Genomic DNA, 10,756 nt, shown 5'->3' on the forward strand with positions numbered 1-10,756 from the left:
AGAAAGTCTAAAATCTCATCGATTATAAAAACCTGGCTACATTCAGCTGGGTGAGCTGATGTAGAACCATAGAGATTGTACAGTTCAAACTAAAGCTTCCGAATTCACTACAATGCATTTTTTGAGTGCCTCCCATAATGCAGACCTTGGCATGACAGGGACTGATTCATTCAGTACAGTATGGCATTCGGCTGAGACTCAACTAACTGATGGTACAGGACGTAATTCATAAATAAATAGACATTACGTATGTGGGAGAGAGTCTAACATGATCAAGAAGAATGATTAAAAAGAATGTTTCATTTACTGGCTGTATGGCTTGGGTAATTTTTTTGAGGGTAAATATTTTAATGTAGTCTATTGAATTGGCATAAGAAGAGTACCTGATGCATAGGGTATTGTGAGAATTAAATTTAATAATGCATATAAAATACAGAGAAAAGTGTGTGTTATATAACAAGAGCTCGCTAAATATTATTACGGCCAAGAGCTGTGGTATGTGATGCAATGAAAAATACAATATAAATTTGGAGGGGAAAAAAGGATCACCAGGGCTCAGAAGGGTCTAGGGGAGAGTTCATGAAGGAGGTAAGACTTCAGCTGTGGGCTAGTAAGTGGAGTGGGGAGTTAAAAAGTTCTTGGTGCACTGTAAATTTAAAATCTAACGGAGGAGAGAGGATCAGCCCCCATACACATAAGCACAAGTGTCAGAAACATGGAAAGAATGCTCAGGTCTCTGGAGATCCACAGAGAAGTGCTAAAACACAAGCAAGTGAAAAGGATAAAGAGTGGGTGTGAGTTATTAAAATGATTGGAATGGAGCTAAGTATATTGCACTAGTTATGGGACCAGACTTTTCCATTCATCCCTCCCAAATTAAATTTCACTTTTCTCATAGAAATCTTCCTGGTTAATGGTCCCAAAGGGAGGATTTGTCTTTCATTTTATTTATTTCTGAGGAAAACACACCTTATGACACAAAAAGTACACACACATACATACTCACATTCCCAAACTGAAGCACTAAAGCTCTATGTTTACATGCCTTTCATGACACTTATGCTTTTGCCTCTTCATTGTAAGAATTAGGAAAAAAAAGGACTATGGAAGGAATTTTGGGAAAGGCTTACAAGTACATGTTAATGGAAACAGATATTTCTACAGAAAATTTTCAAGGATATTCTAAAGTAATGGCTTTACAATTCTTTGCTGATTTTTTTTAATGGTCATGATGATATATCCTGGCATTGTTAGTGCACTTTCTCTGATTAAGAACCCCCATTACTCTAATTAAAATAACACCATCTGGTTTTAATACTGCACAATAACTCTTCTCCCCCTTAATCCCAAGGCTGAAGCTGCATTCACAGTCTGGATCGTGCAGAGATCATGTGGTATTAGTTCACTTGCTGCTACAATTTATGGATTTACAATTTATGGTAGAGGAGGCTGAGAGGTAATGGTGCTAGAGATAAAAAGAAAAAAAATAGGTAGAGGATCCAGAAGAAAAAACAAGACACTAGAATTGTCACCATACATGCTAGATCTCAAAATGGAGTCCTGCTGATTCTAGAGAGATTTTTTTGAAGTGACAGTCTTGGTGGAGCTCTATGAATTAAGGAAGCAAGCCCTGTGGGGATATGTATATGGAAAACTGGACTAGGCAGACAGACTAAAGAAAAGCTGAGTTTGATGGGAACAACCTTGGTGAGTTGGAGGAACAGAGAGAAAATAAATATGGCTGAATTGGAGTGACAGAGGGGAAGGGAAATTAGAGATGAGGTCAAGAAGGTAAGCAGAGGCCAAGGCCAGCTTGTTACATTTATAGGTTATACTGAAGGTAATGAGAGACTGGGGTATTTGTGTGACATTTCATTTCTTCATGAATGTGCAATAAGAAAAAAAAAAAATCACCCAATTTCAATTTAAGCGGATGGCGAGGGAGAGGGGACAACTGATGCTCAGAGACTTCGGGGCATGGTGGTAACCTAAAAGAGTAGAAAACCCCAACCCTCTTGGCTCTAGCCAATTGATAGTCAGAAAGGAAAACCCAGCAATTTCCAATAGTTTAGGAGTTCAGGGTGTTTTGTTTGTTTTTGTGTGTTTTTTGTTTTTGTTTTTTCAGGAGAATCTAGAAAGTCAGGTTTTTATGTAAGAATTTTCAATTTTCTAAATGTTAGCAAATAATACAAATTTTCCTAAAATCAGTATACAACCTAGCACTCTGTCAACACCATTGAACATGCTTGGAAGCCAGATGAAACCCTGGTTGCGATAATTTATCGTCTTTATTAAGTCACATTTGACTGTGAGGAAGAACAGTGACAAGGAAAATCACATTAACATTTATACCTCAGTCAGGTATCAGTCAGGGTCCTGGCAGGAAACAGATGGTAGGCAGAGACAGGACATTGAGGAAAGATTGATATTTATAAGGGTGTAGGCAATGTTAGGAAAAATCAGCATGGCATATTGATGAACTCTGGGATGGGACCTCTGTTGAATAATATAGCCCCTACTAGACTATGCCATGTCAGAACAAGAGCCAAGAGGACATACCCTCTAAGCACTCTACTCTCCTTGTCGGATCTTCCTCGGGTATCGCTCTTTGGCCAAACCCAGCAAGGAGCTAGCTAGAGACTACGAAAGCCACTGAAGCAACTGATATCAATCTTCTGGTTACAGGAGGGCCAAGGAAGACCATTCAGGCAAGTCAAATACATTTTTTAAATGATTTCAAATATATTACAAATTAATAATTGCTACATTAATTCAATAAATAAAATATCTTTCCAAGTAAGGCATTTTAGTGGAAACCAATTATACACTAAATGTTGTGGCTTTAAAAAAATATCAACAAATTATCTACATTATACAAAATATTTTTCCCCCTCCACGATAGTCTCTTGTATTTATTTAAAAAATTTTAAATTAAATTTATTGGGGTGACATTGGTTAATAACATTACATAAGTTTCATGTGTACAATTTTGTAATACACCATCTGTATATTCCATGGTGTGCTCAGAGCCCGAAGTCTAGTCTCCTTCCATCACCATATATTTGACTCCCTTTGCCATCTTAATCCTTCTCCCTATGTTCATTGCAGCATTATTCACAGGAGCCAAGACATGGAAACAACCTAAGTCCTTTAATGATGATTAGATAAAGATACCGCATGTATATACAATGGAACACTACTCAGCCATAAAAAGGTGAAATATTGTCATCTGCAACAACATGGATGGATTTGAGAGCATCATGCTAAGTGAAATAAGACTGAAAACAAGAAGCATATGATTTCACAAAGTCTTTTCTTACCTGGCTCTGATTCTTCAAGTTGTGGCTTTTCTTTAAGGATAGAAATGCTTTTCAAGAGTGCCTTTCTGATGAAAATTACTCACCAAACCCAGGATTTGTAAGAAAACAAAATTTGAACTCATAATCAGCCTTTTTTTCTATAAGGAGCCACATATGGATAGATGGATAGATGGATGAGTGGATGTATGGATTGATGGGTGGACAGATGCCATCAGAGATGCACTATCCTATCTAATAAAAGAGAAACATGGTAATCGGCGTACGAGTGCTACCCTTCCCATTGGCTAATCAGGGTGATATGCAAATTAACTGCCAGCCAAGATGGCGGCCGGCAGCCAGGCAGCTTGAAACTAACATGAGGCTTGCTTGCTTCAGTGACGGAGGACTCCAACGTTCCCCGCCTGCCGCTGCAGACCTCTGAGCTGGCAGTTTGAAACATAGTTACAAAAATAGAAGCTAAACAAAACCCCAGAAACCAGCTTTCAGCTAGCCGGGATCTCAGACCTGGAGTTGATACAGAGTTTCGATTGTAGAACCAAAACAAACCAGATACCTGCTTTCAGGAGCAGAGGCCTAAGAGCTGGAGCCTCAGAGCTAAAGCTGGCTCAGAATAAAAAAAAAAAAAAGAAAGAAAAAAAGGAGCAGTTGTGAGCTTCAGTCCCAGCCTGAAAACAGCCCTCAGCCCCTCACCCAGACTGGCCAGGCACCCCAGTGGGGACCCCCACCCTGAAGGGTGTGTGACCAGCTGCAAACAGCCATCATCCTCTCATCCAGGCTGGCAAGGCACCCCAGTGGGGACCCCCACCCTGATCCGGGAGACTCTTCAGGGCAAAACAGCCAGCCCCACCCGTGCACCAGGCCTCTATCCTATATAGTAAAAGGGTAATATGCCTCCCAGCACCGGGATCAGCAGAACCGCTAGGCCTCCTGGCAGCAGGATCAGCATGACAGGGGGCAGCGCCCAAAACCCTGATCGCCCTGAGGCTCTGTGTGTGACAGGGGGTGGGGCCACAACCTCCCTATCGGCCCTGCTCTGTTCCTGACAGAGGAAGGCGCCCCAACCCCCTGATTGGCCCTGCTCTGTGGGTGATAGAGGGCGGTGCCCAACCCCCTGATCCGCCCTGCTCTGTGTGTGACAGGGGGGAGCTCCCCAACCCCCTGATGGGCCCTGATCTGTGCATGACAGGGGGGAGCTCCCCAACCCCCTGATTGGCCCTGCTCTGTGCGTGACAGGGGGTGGCGCCGCAACCTCCCCATCGACCCTGCCTTGAGTGTGACAGGGGGCGGTGCCCCAACCCCCCAATCGGCCCTACCCTGAGCGTGACTGAGGGTGGCATCGCAACCTCCCAATCTGCCCTGCTCTGTGCATGATAGGGGGCAGCGCCCCAATTCCCCAATCGGCCCTGCTCTGAGCCCAACCAGGGGCTGCACCTAGGGATTGGGCCTGCCCTCTGCCACCCGGGAGCAGGCCTAAGCCAGCAGGTCGTTATCTCCCCAGGGGTCCCAGACTGTGAGAGGACACAGGCCAGGTGAGGGACCCGTCCCTCCCCCCTGAGTGCACAAATTTTTGTGCACCGGGCCTCTAGTTTATAATATAATAAATTACTATTCTTTTAGAAATAGATAAGTTATTTAGATCACAGATGACAAATAAACAAGAAATATAGTAATATTTTGAATAACTTACACAAGTAAAGCACTGGTATATTCCTCATAGTTTTGGCAAATTACCTACTTCTTCTGGCCCCCAACCCAGTGACATTGACAAGTCATTTTGTTCAGTCTATATTTCTATTTTCCTGACAGAATGATTGGACATTTTTTAAAATGTATGTAGTCAAAGAAAGATTTACACATTTCCATCATGTTTAATAACTCTGTGTCTATCTAAAAGGACATTGATATTTTGGTAAGGTACATTGAACAGAGTACAAGTTCAATGGAATCTTAAACTGACTCTTTAAAAAATAACAATAATTTTCAAAGAAATGATGATTAATTTTCTGCTCTGAGCTATGTCATCACAGCAGAATGTGAGATGGGGTGGGATGGAAATTCAATTGCTATTTTAGTATGTTAGTCATAGCAAAGCTAATTCCAGCCATATACTCCCCAAATCCTGCTTTCTGCCTGCTTTTCATTCTTGTAAAATTTTGAACTTTTACATTACATTTCAATTGTCCCCATAACAGATGATATAGTGCTTACTTGTAAGCTTTATAAACTGTAAAATGTTAAATACCCCAAAGCTGTCCTTGTTAAAATTGTCTACTCATTGGGCACGATTGTCCCCTGACAAGAACTCAGCAGGCCGGGATGATATATGGTTAGCCCTAATTCCAGCACTAACTATTGTGATTTCAGGGGAAATTAGGAAACTGCTTTAGGATTTACTCCGCAAATTTTGGAGTAAAGATATGGTTATGAGAGATAGCAATTAGCCTCAGCTCTGATACTAATGAGCTCTGCCATTACAGACTCTCCCATAATCCTAAAAGGAGTGGTTCCTTCCAATGAAGGCTACATACCTTAATGGATAAGAGGGCAAACTCTGGCCTCAGAGTCAGAGTCTCCAATCCTGGCTCCACCCCTTTTGGCTGTAGGGGCTGGGGGTGGGGGCGTCGGTTGTGTGACCAATAATTAGACAGACATAGAGACACCACTTAGCCAGCCCCTGGTCCATTCAAAGAGACAAGAGTTTCAAGCATATTGTGAGGAATAAAGTGCAGTAACACACTTGATGGCATTCTGAGGCAAAGTAAATGTGCTGTAGAAATAGTAATGACTATTATCATTACTCTCATGTCTGCATCCTGTGAGAGAGTCCTTATAACCATCTGTGCCAGTTAATCATGAGATAAGATCTGGATTCTCAGTAAGATAACTTGAAGAACCAAAAAATGTTAGACTAGCACAATATTCTGTTTGGTCAGTCCCTAAATCATTGTTTGTTTTCTGTGAAGCCCTACTCCTAACAGCTAGTTTACACCCAATCAATCCTTTCTTTTAAGTACTCCCTTTGAGTTATTTCAAGATTACTAAAACAAATGTGTGTTTTTTTTCCCAAGGAAAGTTCACATATTCCCTTCTCCCTGAGCATTTTCTTGAATTGCCTCTGCCTGTCCCTTTCTTCCAGATGGTCAGTCTCTTTAGCCTATCCCACTCTTGATACTGAGTAGGTTTTCCTAAAGTGTTTTTCCCTGCTCAATAACAGATATTCTCTTTGGTAACCTTAGAACTTTGTTTTGAGCAATATTATACCCATTAAAGAAAAACAAAATCCTCACTGTTCTAAAGTTGTCTTTACCTCTTTCATTGTAAGGAAAGTATTGCAAAGCATCCCACATTTCTCCACAGCTGACATTGATTTTTAACAGCCCCCAAACGAAGCCCAGAGTGTACTGGGGAGTGTACTCCCCATAGAGAATTCAAGATCCCTTGAAACATGTGAAATGGTTTTGCTGTGTATTCCTCTCAGGCATTGTAAAAGGTAGCATCACTATATTTGGATCTTGGAAATTTATAAGATGTGGACATGTGTTAAATAGCTTAAATGTTACATTAAAATTTCCACAGACAACACTCAGTCTGAATGTTATCTAAATAAACTTTAAGTCATACAGTTGGGCACAGAAAAAATGGTTATTGGAACAGACAAGAACACAGCTGTAAGGAGCGATAGGCCAGGTAGGAAAAGAAATGGAAAATTAAATGATCTCAATTTCAAAGTCTCCTTGAAAAGCTTAAGTGGGACTTAGAATATTTTACATGCACTAGCTGATCTGATGTTCTCCATCTGTTAGTAGGCCCTGGAGGCTGCCGGGCCATTAAAAGCAGAATGATGACTGGGGTAGCAGGTGCAGTGAAGTGGGAAGGTGTGGAGCAAATAAAACAAGTCCATGGCATCTATAAGAAATGTGGACCCCTAGGAAATTTTAAAAGGTTTTGCACTGTGGTATTCATGACGTATGTGTTAGAGGTATGATGGCAAGTGTATTTCTCATGAAATGACTTCAATTACTTGCATATTGTTATTTCTTTAGAATTCCAAATACTGTACTATACAATTACTTCAGACTGAAAGACTTGCCTTGACAAATTGCCCTTTAATGCAATTCATTGGCCCATTGTCAATGGGAGTGTTGCCTGAGCTACACCCTTTGGTGAAATTGTTTTCTAAACCTACTGCTGTGAGTCAACTATTCTCCTCCCATGAGTTTTCCTTGACACTCCTTGACATCTGTATTAAATTGAAGCATGTTATTAACACCTTTTAGGATTTCCAGCATTCCACTTGATGCATCTCTTTCTTACACCCTCCACTTGAATCTCTGCTCTATCTCTGTGCCCTAGACCCTGTTTATTTCCATTTCTATATATTCCTGCCCCGGCCCTATTCATCCACTTGTCCGCAACTGCTTTTTCTTAGTACATTGAACAAGTTCTCTCTTTTGGTTGATGCAAACCCTCTTCTTGAGTCCTCAAGCTGGATGATGAGAAACTTACAAAGGGCAAATTTCTAAAGAATTGTCGAGATTCTACTGAGGACAATTCTTTCTTTTTATATTAAATACAAAGCCATTTTACAGTAAATATTTTTTAACTTTTTTTTTAAATCAACAATTTCTTTTTCTTTGTTCCCAATCCTCATGCTAGGCTAAAGAGATTCTACTTTTTCTCCAAACCTTCATACCGTCCAGCAGCAAATCCCGTTGTCTCTATCTCCAATAGACCTCAAATTCAATATTTTCTCATGACTTGCATTTTACCTCGCTAATCTAAGCCACCAGCAGTTCTTGCCTTGGATACACTAGAGTCTCTTCTCCACGCAGCAGCCTGAGTGAGCCTTTGAAAACATATTAGCTCATGTTCCTCTCATGCTCACAAGCTCTTGCCAGTTCCAAATCCTTTTCAAAATAGAAATACTCATGATGGTCAATAATGTTCTTCACAATCTGACCCAATGTCTTCTATGATCTCATCTCATACCTCTCTCTTTCCCATCCCACTTCACCCTCCCCTTCTACTTCTTCAGATTGTCAAATGCTTGCCTTGCTCTTCTCCTTCTCATGCCACTGTTTCTCCAGACCCTGTATTGCCAAATCCTCATTCTCTCAAGTTCCTGCTCATGTTTTTCTCCTCTAAGAGAGATTCCCTGACCATTGAATTACAAATAGTACTACTCATCTCTCTCTGTTTCTTTACCGTGCTTCAATTTTCTTCAAAGTGCTCCTGTATGACTCCTATAGTATTTATCAGTTATCTAGTTATTTATACCTCCTAGATATTGCTCTAAAAAGTAACTAGAATGTAAAAATAGCGAGAAAGTGAACTTTATTGGTATGGTTCTCTGCTTTTACTCACTGTGCCTACAAAGCTGCCTACCACATAGAAGGTGCTCTCAGTGAGTTGAGTGAAGAAAAGTTGGAGGTGTCTTCTTGCCCCTTTCTGAAAATAGTTTTGTAAGTATCAGTAGTAATTTTATTTCAGAAATCCGCTGATGCGCTTCTAGAACAAAAGCAGGGATGAGGGAGTAAGTAAGTACTTCCACAGCTTGCAGTAGTAGCAGCAGCCACTGTGGCATGCCCCTAAAAAGTTAGCTTGCAAGATATTGTGGCGGTCATATCACCAAACCATATCTGTTCTCAGTTAAGCACTGGTGTTGCCTTGACTGTGTTAGGTGCATAAGAAAGAAGCCCCGGTAAGTCTAATACCATGGTGAATTTCTAAACTTGACCAGTTTTACATGAAGGCATCAATGCCTCATACTCTCTAAAAGTAGGGAGAACACACAGGTGGATTCTCCTCCCACCCCACTATTTGGTAAAATTTAGTACCATAGCTAAAGTCTTGGTGTAACATTTTTCTAAAGTAAATTTAAGTACTGAGGTTTCAGCCAGCTTATTGGGATTTTTAAAAAATTGCTAGCATTCCAAAAAGAAAGATTTTTCTCCATCTATTTTCCTTCACTCAGATGTCAAGCATCTCTGTTATGGTTTTTAACAACACCATGTCCTAGCACATTTTCTAAGATACCTACTCTAAGAGCTGGAGATTGGCATGTTTCCTAAATGTGGTGAAATCTTTGGCTTACTATTGCGTATGCTAAAAATTCATTGGACATCTTTAAAAAACGCAGTCTGTCATTCCATTGAAATACAGTCCAGGCCATAGCTGCTGAAGGAGTTTGACTTTTCCCAGATACCAAGAATCCCTCTGGTGAAAACAGAGCAGAATATGGAATAAAGGCAGAAAACTCGAGCCATCAACTTGAGGATTTTGAATTTCATTTTTTTGGACACATTCTAAAGAGAAAGATAGCAAATATAGACTTTAACTTTTTTATTTCAACTTATTTATCTTTAACATGCAAGTTAAAATTTAAACTGTGTACTTTAATTTCTTCTAAGAATTTTAAAGAGAATTGATATTCAAAATTGGGGCAGTTTTATGATTGAAGTGTGTTTATACATTTTATTATCAGATATCCAGTGTGTCATTTAATCTCACGGTAGAACCTCTGATAGACTGTGTTAGAGACTATGATAAACTTAATTTGGGATGGTAAAGAGAAAGAGGAGTTATTTTCCAGTTCTGCATATAGTGTGATCTTGGAGTCAATTGAATTAGTGAAGTATTTTCATCCATTTTTCAATTTTGGAGAGATAAAATAATTCCCTACCATTTATTCTGAGAGGAGCCATATAGAAAGAGTGATTGGCATTGGGGGAATGACCTCCTTAGATACTGCCTTAGGAGATAACTGATCAGATTGGGTTAAAACCCGTATCTTCACCATAGATAAATGGTATGTATAATGGGTTAAAATATAGAGATTTGGGAATGATATTGGGGGGGGTCATTTCTAACTCTTAATGTTATTTAATGAAGAGTATATCTTTGTCTCCATCTCACTCCTTATTCTCATGTGGTATAAATTATACATTTTTTTCATCTTTTTTTATCTTCACTCGAGGATATTTTTCCATTGATTTTTTAAAATAAATCTTTATTGTTCAGATTATTACAGTTGTTTCTCTTTTTCCCCCCCATAGCTCCCCTCCACTCGGTTCCCACCCCACCCCATGCCCTTACCCGCCCCCCCCGTCCTCGTCCATAGGTGTACAATTTTTATCCAGTCTCTTCCCGCATCCCCCACACGCCCTGCCCCCCGAGAATTGTCAGTCCACTCCCTTTCTATGCCCCTGATTCTATTATATTCACCAGTTTATTCTGTTCATCAGATTTTTTATTCACTTGATTTTTTGTAGAATTTCAAATAAAATTCTTCAATGAGAAATACAGAATTCCATGCCTTCCCACCCTTCTTCTTTGGCACTTACTGCCAGAATACCGTGTTTCATTCTGCTCTGCCTATCCATGTTGTAAATTTTATAGGGGCACCTCCCACAGGTAGAACTTATGTTGTCTGGTCT

This window comes from Myotis daubentonii, chromosome 1 (assembly GCF_963259705.1).
Source record: "Myotis daubentonii chromosome 1, mMyoDau2.1, whole genome shotgun sequence".
NCBI lineage: Eukaryota > Metazoa > Chordata > Mammalia > Chiroptera > Vespertilionidae > Myotis > Myotis daubentonii.